The sequence below is a fragment of the Nerophis lumbriciformis genome, linkage group LG04, assembly GCF_033978685.3.
Source record: "Nerophis lumbriciformis linkage group LG04, RoL_Nlum_v2.1, whole genome shotgun sequence".
Taxonomy (NCBI): Eukaryota; Metazoa; Chordata; class Actinopteri; order Syngnathiformes; family Syngnathidae; genus Nerophis; species Nerophis lumbriciformis.
This window is the reverse complement of record NC_084551.2, coordinates 51,740,159-51,751,540: the sequence shown is the minus strand read 5'-3', so window position 1 is coordinate 51,751,540 and position 11,382 is coordinate 51,740,159. Positions and strand designations below refer to the sequence as shown.

The following is an 11,382-nucleotide window of genomic DNA, read 5'->3' as shown; positions in this document are numbered from 1 at the left end:
TTAATCGATCAAACGTGATCGGTCTCAGCGAGTGGAACATCGGTGCGTAACGAGTGCAATACTTACAGCGTAAACACTTTGTAGGGCACAACATAAGACCAGATATTTGCTCCATACAAGCTCAGCTTATATTCAAACGCAACTAAAACAATTAATAAATTACGATTACAAAAACTAGAATAGAATTTTAATGTAAAGACAGTATTTTGGTGGGAAAAAAAACGTGAATTTTATTGTGAAATTCTAGTGATTGAGCTGCCAGTTTTTGTAATCGTAATTTATTTGGGGGTTTTTACAGGATAATTGGTTGCGTTTGAATTTGAGCTGAGCTGGCGTGCAGCAAATGATAACTCTCTCCATGCTTTTACTTTGAAGGCGATGTCAAGAGTTTGAATGGTAACAAACATGGCCGACTGTCCAAAATCAAAGCAGGAAGTCACGCACCCGCCCTATGACTTTAACGTGATGGATGACGTTTATTAATCGATCAAACGTGATCGGTCTCAGCGAGTGGAACATCGGTGCGTAACGAGTGCAATACTTACAGCGTAAACACTTTGTAGGGCACAACATAAGACCAGATATTTGCTCCATACAAGCTCAGCTTATATTCAAACGCAACTAAAACAATTAATAAATTACGATTACAAAAACTAGAATAGAATTTTAATGTAAAGACAGTATTTTGGTGGGAAAAAAAACGTGAATTTTATTGTGAAATTCTAGTGATTGAGCTGCCAGTTTTTGTAATCGTAATTTATTTGGGGTTTTTTACAGGATAATTGGTTGCGTTTGAATTTGAGCTGAGCTGGCGTTCAGCTCAAATTCAAACGCAACTAAAACAATTAATAAATTACGATTACAAAAACTAGCAGCACCGTCACTAGAATTTTAACGTAAAGACAGTATTTTGGTGGGGAAAAAAATTTGAATTTTATTGTTTTTGTAAAAGAAGTATTGACTTACAATAATCGGGGGGTTTTCAAAGAGTGCAGCAAAAAGCGTGTTGCCAAAGTGTCAAAGGTGAGGGAAATAAAAGTGTAATGTGTCCTTTTGGGAGTGTAAGTGTGCATCAGTTCCCTTGTCCTCACGCTCTGGCAAGGCTCCCGTGATGCCCCTTTCTGCCAGCTTCCTGCCTCTAATGGCCGCCTCTGTGTGCCCCCGCGCCGCCAGCCCGCCAGCGTTAATGGAGGCCATTGAGGGCCAAAGAAAGGCTCCTTTGTGGCGCCGGGGGCAAGCGTGGGCACCCGTTTGCACACACACAGCTCCCCCCCCCCCCACCCTCACGCGGCACTCAGAAGGCCTTGCCAACAGCGGAGATCCAAAGACTGAAACGGGGGTGGGCACAGTTGGCATGCAGGATGAGGCGGTGAAAGAAGAGGACGGATTAAACCAAATAAGACAAATTCAATCGAAGGAGGCGAAGGCAACGGCCGACAAACCTTACGACCCGGCGGGGAAAAAAAACGGCGGAGGTAAGACAAAGAAGCGGACGTTGCCGCGCTGGTCAATGAAGCACTTTGGCGCTGATTTAGAACGCGCGGATTGTTCCGCCCTGCCAACAGATGCGACGCTAAATCTGCGCTAACGCTTTTTGTTGTCCGGGGCGATGGCGAGCGCTCAATGGCGTCCCCGGCTGCTTTGTGCGCGCTTTTGTGGTCATTCACGCCCGCATAAAACAAAGTGTTTCCTGCTGCCTCTCTGGATACTTTTGTTTACTTGGAATTCCGGGGGCTCAGGTGCGGGCCGGGACACGATTGGCGGATGCAGGATGAGGAGGGCGGGGCTTGTGGGCCGACTAGGAAAAAGACATTTGCTCACAAAATAAAACGTCGATTTCCGAGGGTATTTTTGGGATAATTCACATATTGAACTACCGTATTTTTCAGATTATAAGTCGCTCCGGAGTATAAATCGCACCGGCCAAAAATGCATAATAAAGAAGGAAAAAAACATATATAAGTCGCATTAGAGCAGTGGTTCTTAACCTGGGTTCGGTGAGTCGGCCTCAGGGGTTCGGCGGAGGTCAAAACACACCCGACTCATCATGTAAATAAAAACTTCTCCCTATCGGCGTATTATTGATACCTCCAAACAATGTTCCCTCCAATTTTCCATCTGCGTGAGCAATTGCAAAAACTCCTTAAGCATTCAGTGGAGCACATGTGAGCGACGTCAGACGTGCACATACACTGTGGCCACACCAGCAGCACACCTGTCCCAAACCTGACTAAATAACAAGTTAAATGTTTTATTATTATGATCAAATGACAGCAGTCATTTCCATGAGATCATTTTCTAATATAAGTATTTTGGCCCAATTACAATGACAATAACACAAATTAAAGCTGCAAGCAGCGATGGACGGGACCGACTTTGACGGCACATAAAATCCAAACCAAAGCAGTATTTAAAACTATTTCGTCAACTTTTAATCAGAAGGGTTCAATCTCTCTCCTGTGCTAGTTTGAAGCCGACACGACAAACGCGCTCAGAGGAGATAATTTTTTAAAAAAGGTGACCGGTTTTTACAAAACCTTTGTTTTGAAGGGGGAATTGCAAACTTCCTGTTGATTTTTGCTGGGGGTTGTCAATATATGAAATGTAGGTCTAAGTGAGACCTACATAGAGGTTTTTGTTTCATGTCTCTCCGACATTCCTCTGGCCTCCTACAGGCAGTTTTGTCTGTGTTTTCTTCCTAGGGGGCGCTAGAGCGCAATTCTGAGTTGTGGGGTTGGGTTTTTTATTAGATCGCAATTTTTGCCAGTCCTAATGTGTGTGTCCAGTTTGGTGAGTTTTGAAGCATGTTAGGTCAAATTATAGCTCAAAGAGGCAAAAATGACTGTTTTTACAAAACTTTTGTTTTGAAGGGGGAATTGCAAACTTCCTGTTGATTTTTGCTGAAGGATGTTAGTGTATGAAATCTAGGTCTAAGTGAGACCTACATAGAGGTTTTTGTTTCATGTCTCTCCAACATTCCTAGTGGGAGTTACAGGCCGTTGTGTCTGTGTTTTCTTCCTAGGGGGCACTAGAGCGCAATTTTGAGTTTTGTGGCTAGGTTTTTTGATTATTTCGCAATTTTCGCCAATCCTGATGTGTGTGTCAAATATGGTGAGTTTTGAAGCATGTTAAGGGGGTCAAATTACAAATCAAAGAGGCGGCGGAATAATAATAATAAAACCTTACAATTACAATAGGGTCCTCTGTCCCAATTGGACATTCAGTCCCTAAATATTGTTTTTCATGAGCTGTGTACTAGTATTATATGTCTGGGTGGGGTTTTTTGAAATAATTTGTACCCCTTTCAGATATCGCATTTAGTTCCCACTAAAACATTCACATGTTGCACAATGAGATGTAAACATGGGATCATGTGTACATTCCTGTAACTTTGTTTGTATAATATATCTTAATTAGTATTTCTTTAATATAATAACATAATTTCATGGTTAATATTTATAAATTAAGATAAAATTAAGAAAAACATTTTTTATTGTTCACTAAAGAAGGGTTCGGTGAATGCGCATATGAAACTGGTGGGGTTCGGTACCTCCAACAAGGTTAAGAACCACTGCACTAGAGTATAAGTCGCATTTTTGGGAGGAAACTTATTTGATAAAAGCCAACACCAAGAATAGACATTTGAAAGGCAATTTAAAATCAATAAAATATAGTGAACAACAGGCTGAATAAGTGTACGTTATATGAGGCATAAATAACCAACTGAGAACGTGCCTGGTATTTTCCATCCATCCAGCCATCTTCTTCCGCTTATCCGAGGTCGGGTCGCGGGGGCAGCAGCCTAAGCAGGGAAGCCCAGACTTCCCTCTCCCCAGCCACTTCGTCCAGCTCCTCCTGGGGGATCCCCAGGCGTTCCCAGGCCAGCCGGGAGACATAGTCTTCCCAACGTGTCCTGGGTCTTCCCCGTGGCCTCCTACCGGTCGGACGTGCCCGAAACACCTCCCGAGGGAGGCGTTCAGGTGGCATCCTGACCAGATGTCCGAACCACCTCATCTGGCTCCTCTCGAAGTGGAGCAGCAGCGGCTTTACTTTGAGCTCCCCCCGGATGGCAGAGCTTCTCACACTATCTCTAAGGGAGAGCCCCGCCACCCGGCGGAGGAAACTCATTTTGGCCGCTTGTACCCGTGATCTTGTCCTTTCGGTCATGACCCAAAGCTCATGACCATAGGTGAGGATGGGAACGTAGATCGACCGGTAAATCGAGAGCTTTGCCTTCCGGCTCAGCTCCTTCTTTACCACAACGGATCGATACAGCGTCCGCATTACTGAAGACGCCGCACCGATGTCACTGTCGATCTCACGATCCACTCTTCCCTCACTTGTGAACAAGACTCCGAGGTACTTGAACTCCTCCACTTGGGGCAAGATCTCCTCCCCAACCCGGAGATGGCACTCCACCCTTTTCCGGGCGAGAACCATGGACTCGGACTTGGAGGTGCTGATTCCCATCCCAGTCGCTTCACACTCGGCTGCGAACCAATCCAGTGAGAGCTGAAGATCTTGGCCAGATGAAGCCATCAGGACCATATCATCTGCAAATAGCAGAGACCTAATCCTGCAGCCACCAAACCAGATACCCTCAACGCCCTGACTGCGCCTAGAAATTCTGTCCATAAAGGTTATGAACAGAATCTGTGACAAAGGGCAGCCTTGGCGGAGTCCAACCCTCACTGGAAACAGGTCCGACTTACTGCCAGCAATCAGCTCTGACACTGATTATACAGGGAGCGAACCGCCACAATAAGACAGTACGATACCCCATACTCTCTGAGCACTCCCCACAGGACTTCCCGGGTTACACGGTCGAATGCCTTCTCCAAGTCCACAAAGCACATGTAGACTGGTTGGGCAAACTCCCATGCACCCTCAAGGACCCTGCCGAGAGTATAGAGCTGGTCCACAGTTCCACGACCAGGACGAAAACCACACTGTTCGTCCTGAATCCGAGGTTCGACTATCCGACGTAGCCTCCTCTCCAGTACACCTGAATAGACCTTACCGGGAAGGCTGAGGAGTGTGATCCCACGATAGTTGGAACACACCCTCCGGTTCCCCTTTTTAAAGAGAGGAACCACCACCCCGGTCTGCCAATCCAGAGGTACCGCACCCGATGTCCACGCGATGTTGCAGAGTCTTGTCAATCAAGACAGCCCCACAACATCCAGAGCCTTAAGGAACTCCGGGCGGATCTCATCCACTCCTGGGGCCTTGCCACCGAGGAGCTTTTTAACTACCTCGGCAACCTCAGCCCCAGAATTGGAGAGCCCACCACAGATTTCCCAGGCACTGCTTCCTCATAGGAAGACGCGCTGGTAGAATTGAGGAGGTCTTCGAAGTATTCCCTCCACCTGGTATGTTAACGTAACATATTATGGTAAGAGTCATTCAAATAACTATAACATATAGAACATGCTATACGTTTACCAAACAATCTGTCACTCCTAATCGCTAAATCCCATTAAATCTTCCCCCTCGGTGTTGCTTCTAAACAACTCTGCTAACTCCAAAAGGTAGACAATGTAACACTTCCTTTCTTTTTGCTGCTCGATGGCCGTTTTCTGCTGCATATTTCACTACTTCCAGGTTGTAACCTGCAGTATATTATTTCCTTTTCGGTGCCATTTTTGTTCAGCCCTTCTCAGTTTTTACAAGTTACCGCCAATGTTGAAATGATCAAATTTCATAGGTACGGAAGTAGCAGCAGGTAGCATCTTTTTTTCCCCACAATGCACTTCTGCCATGATCCGCCCCCGCCAAATTTTTATTGGTTGACGTGTGTGTGACGATTGCTGATATACGCCTAGTCTCTTACGTGAATGAGATAAATAATATTATTTGATATTTTACGGTAATGTGTTAATCATTTCACACATTAGTCGCTCTAGACCAGGGGTCGGCAACCCAAAATGTTGAAAGAGCCATATTGGACCAAAAATACAAAAACAAATCTGTCTGGAGCCGCAAAAAATTAAAAGCCATATTACATACAGATAGTGTGTCATGAGATATAAATTGAATTAAGAGGACTTAAAGGAAACTAAATGACCTCAAATATAGCTACAAATGAGGCATAATGATGCAATATGTACATATAGCTAGCCTAAATAGCATGTTAGCATCGATTAGCTTGCAGTCATGCAGTGACCAAATATGTCTGATTAGCACTCCACACAAGTCAATAACATCAACAAAACTCACCTTTCATGCACAACGTTAAAAGTTTGGTGGACAAAATGAGACAGAAAAAGAAGTGGCATAAAACACGTCCTAGAAAGTCAGAGAAAGTTATACATGTAAACAAACTACGGTGAGTTCAAGGACCGCCAAAATGAGTAGGACAAAACGGCGCTCGCCAAATACTCGAATCAGTGAAGCATGTTTAATACAAACAGTGTGCTTTGTAACAATTAGGGATGCGTGTGTCATGTTTGTCCTCCTACAGAAACCATATTAAAACAAAAAATAGATTTTTTTCCCCTCATCTTTTTCCATTTTTCATACATTTTTTTAAAAAGCTCCAGAGAGCCACTAGGACGGCGCTAAAGAGCCAGAGCCGCGGGTTGCCGACCCCTGCTCTAGACTATAAGTCGCACCCCCGGCCAATCTATGAAAAAAACTGTGATTTTATAATCGGAAAAATACGGTACTCAAAATGGGCCGTTTCAGGCTACTTTATTTCATTTTTGACAAGGCTCTTAACCCTTCTAACAAGTTAGCATTTAGCATGTTGACAAAAATACAATTACAAAAAAAATGTCCCTTCAACAACAACAGCACTTTATGAGCAACAACAAAGTAGGACTGGGCGATATGGCCTTTTTTTAATATCTCGATATTTTTAGGCCATGTCACGATACACCATATATATCTCCATATTTTACCTTAGCCTTGAATGAACACTTGATGCATGTAATCACAGCAGTATGATGATTCTATGTATCTACATTAAAACATTCTTCTTCATACTGCATTAATATATGCTACTTTTAAACTTTCATGCAGAGAGGGAAATCACAACTAAGGTTGCCTCTGCATTTTGTGGGTGTGGCACCAAATGGAGATGTTGACATGCGGAGTTTCAAGCACTCTTCATCCTATAGCGGGTGACTTTTCAAATGATGCTACACATTAGCAGTAATGCTACTTTTTGTAGCAACGCATTTGCCCCACACTTGACAAATTACGGTTGTCTGTTCGACATATTCCCGCTTGAAGCCAAACCACCGCCAGACGATGGACCCGTGCTGTTTTTCTTGGGAATTAATTCTTCCTTCATTTGTTACCAGATTCGCACCTTCTTTCTCTCGTATTACCACTCGCACCACGGCTAACTTTACCCATGCCGCTACCTCTCTGCTCCGAGAGGGCGTATACGTATGTGACGTATGTAAGAAGGTGCGCTTGTTTTATCTCTCTGTGAGAAGGCGAGACAAGAGTGAGAAAAGCCTGCAGTGTAATGCCCACAGCTAAAAGCAACTGCGTGAGAACATATACTCGAATATCACGATATAGTAATTTTCTATATCGCACAGAGACAATCCCGCGATATATCGAGTATATCGATATATCGCTCAGCCCTACAACGAAGACTACTTTGGGACAAATGTACAGTCGCGGTCAAAATTTTTGTTTCATCTGACATCACATGGACAGAGATAAGACCTTCCGGAGGAAAGTTCTGTGGTCAGATGAAACAAAAATGTAGCTGTTTGGCCACAATACCCAGCAATATGTTTGAAGGAGAAAAGATGAGGCTTTTAATGCCAGGAACACCATCCCTACCGTCAAGCATGGTGGTGGTAGTATTATGCTCTGGGCCTGTTTTGCTGCCAATGGAACTGGTGCTTTACAGAGAGGAAATGGGACAATGAAAAAGGAGGATTACCTCCAAATTCTTCAGGACAACCTAAAATCATCAGCCCGGAGGTTGGGTCTTGGGCGCAGTTGGATGTTCCAACAGGACAATGACCCCAAACACACGTCAAAAGTGGTAAAGGAATGGCTAGATCAGGCTAGAATGAAGGTTTTAGAATAGCCTTCCCCAAAGTCCTGACTTTAACGTGTGGACAACGCTGAAGAAACAAGTCCATGTCAGAAAACCAACAAATTTAGCTGAACTGCACCAATTTTGTCAAAAGGAGTGGTCAAAAATTCAACCAGAAGCTTGTGGATGGCTACCAAAAGCGCCTTATTGCAGTGAAACTTGCCAAGGGACATGTAAGCAAATATTAACATTGCTGTATGTATACTTTTGACCCAGCAGATTTGCTCACATTTTCAGTAGACCCATAATAAATTCATTAAAAGAACCAAACTTCATGAATGTTCTTGTGACCAACACGTATGTGCTCCAATCACTCTATCACAAAAAAATAAGAGTTGTAGAAAGTATTGGAAACAGCCATGACATTATGTTCTTTACAAGTGTATGTAAACTTTTGATCGCGACTGTATATTTTTGAGGCTGAATATAAGGAGGATGATCTACAAGTTTTAGAAGCATCACACTAAGCATCATGTAGCATTACAAACATAATAAAACAATCACTTACTGTACAATGTCTGCTCTCACTGGGCTGCCGACTGATGCGATGTTTATACCTTCCCGTTTAGATGAAGAATCAATCATAATCCTCACGAAGGGTTGAAGAACGAGCGTATTTTCGTGTCTTTCTCGCCATTGAGTTAGACGTCAGAGTTGACCAACTTCGCGGTTTATGTCCACAACCTTCTACTATCCAGGTGAGAGGCGTGATTTATAATCTAGAATTTACTTTCACCGACTCAGAGGCGATGCAGCAGCTCAATGTGTCAATATAGCAGCATAAGCGAGTCAAAATAGTTTGTCTGCGTCAGCGCTTATATTAACAATATCGCTTATACTTGGTTAATATTCAGGTCAGGACATGTAAATGGAGTATTGTTAGCGGTTTTTGGATGTATATGTCACGGCGCGGGCTCGAACCCGCTTTTCTCTGGCAGCTGGGTCTGCCTACACGCCCCTGTTCGCACTGGCCGCATCACGCCGATGAGCGATCAGCAATCAGCACACCTGGGACTGATCGAGGGCAAGCTGAATAAAGACCAGTGGACCCAAGGATCCTTGCCGGAACTTAATCTTCTGTCGTGTACAGTAAGCCGACTACCCATCTTTATGCTCTCTCTCTCTCTCTCTCTCTGTGTTTCCACTCCGTGTTTCATTGCTCTTCCTTGTCGTCCTCCCCAGCAGTCTGCCTTCGTCCCGGCGTCGACGAGCTGTGCGTCTCGTCAGCCATAGTTTTCTCTGCTTGCCGGACTGCCTCTTCGATCCTCGACCCTCGCTTGGACACGGACCTCCCGCGCCTCGCCATTCGCCCTGACCATCTGCCTGCCCCAAGGACTGCCTTCATGCCTTGTTCCTCCTCTCGAGTCAACACTACGTAAAACACTCAAGTAATTACCCACACATAGTCTAACACCACATACTTTTGGATTTTGGTCACACTCCATTCTCTAGCCTAGTTTATTTATAGTATTATTGTTGATTATTCTATATATATCGTAATAATATAATAAAATACATAGCCCTATACTTCCCCCTTGTATCTGTGCCGTCAACTCCCTCCTGCTAAACATCCATTTTCTACCGCTTGTCCCTTTTGGGGTCGCTGGTGCCTATCTCAGCTGCATTCGGGCGGAAGGCGGGGTACACCCTGGACAAGTCGCCACCTCATCGCAGGGCCAGCACAGATAGACAGACAACATTTACACTCACATTCACACACAAGGGCCAATTTAGTGTTGCCAATCAACTTATCCCCAGGTGCATGTCTTTGGAAGCCGGAGTACCCGGAGGGAACCCACGCAGTCACGGGGAGAACATGCAAACTCCACGCAGAAAGATCCCGAGCCCAGGATTGAACTCAGGACTACTCAGGACCTTCGTATTGTGAGGCAGATGCACTAACCCCTCTTCCACCGTGCTGCCCATATATTGTAATATATATAATAAAATACATAGCTCTATACCGCCCTCTTGTGTCTGTGCCGTCAACTCCCTCCTGCTGATTTAGAGCAGGGGTGGGCAATTAATTTTTACCGGGGCCGCATAAGCAACCCGAGCACTGCTGGAGGGCCACATGGACAAAATTTCAATTAAATTTTGCTCAAAATTATTTTTGATATACCCTAAGATAAATAATAATAATAATAATAATTAATAATAATAATAATTTAATTTAACCTAACTTAACTTTATACAAAAGCAGATTGCTTTTGATGGTTTTATTTTTAACACTGTCTTTCACAACACTTCCTGATGTATATACAATGCAAAAATGTCCATTTCTGCACTGGGTTAATTTCTGTCACTTTATCCTGCATTATCCAACATTTTTCCCCGTCAGATTTGGACAACAATCTGTTGTTAAAAATCGTTTTTAATCATATTTACTTTATATTGTTTTTTATATTGGTTTTATATGTAATTATTTTTTGTTTTTATTCAGTCATTTGTGGAGCTAAGGATAATATTTGTTGTTTAAATGTGCTATATAAATAAAGTGGATTGGATTGGATTGTCACACCTGCCAGCTTGTCCAATTTTAGTCCGAACATGTCCAAACATGTCCAAACACGCATTTACCTATGTGAACAAGTCATTACCTGTGGTTGTCTCTTTAATTGACTGCATGGCTGCCAGCTCCTCCGTGATTTGAAAGTCGGCAGTTATCCCACGTAAGAAGATGAGCAGCTGGGGGGTGTCACGTACATTGCAGCTCTCATCCAAAGCCAGCGAAAAACAGTCAAACGCAACAGAGTCCAATAAGCACTCCTTAATAAAATCTCCGTCAGAAAACGCCTTACTTTTTCTGGCGATTTTGTGAGAAATGACGAAACTTGTCCTGACAGCTGCATCTCTGGGGGTGTGACATTTGGCAAAAAAGTCCTTGTTGCGTTTGCAGTTTTACCATCAACGCATCAGCCTCCCTTGCGTGTGCTTCATCAGACAAATTCCGGTATTTTCCCTCGTGCTTCGTCGTGTAGTGGCGATTCAAATGATATTCTTTAAACACAGCAAGCTGTGCACCACAAATTAAGCAAACGGCTTTACCTTTAATTTCTGTAAAGAAATACTTGGCAGTCCATGTCTTGTTGAAAACACGGCTTTCGTCATCAACTTTTCTCTTTTTAGCGTCTCATCACTTGTCGCTGTGCACCTACACTCACAGGTTACACCCGGACGGACATACGCCCATAAATAACACTTTTCAAAATAAAAGCAGCACAGTTGTATTCGCTCACGACATAGATGTTTTTTAAACTTTATTTTGTAATTTGTGATTGCCGCTGTTCACATTCATTCACAATCACACACGAGCA

At 43.7% G+C, this 11,382-nt stretch overlaps 1 long non-coding RNA gene across 1 annotated transcript; it reads left to right on the top strand.

The window, feature by feature from the left end:
- Positions 1 to 1,367: 1,367 nt before the first annotated feature.
- LOC133593291 (uncharacterized) lies at positions 1,368 to 9,917 on the top strand. The gene is made up of 3 exons (XR_009814566.2): positions 1,368 to 1,475; positions 9,004 to 9,154; positions 9,248 to 9,917. It is a non-coding gene; the product is annotated as an uncharacterized lncRNA (long non-coding RNA).
- Positions 9,918 to 11,382: the final 1,465 nt, after the last annotated feature.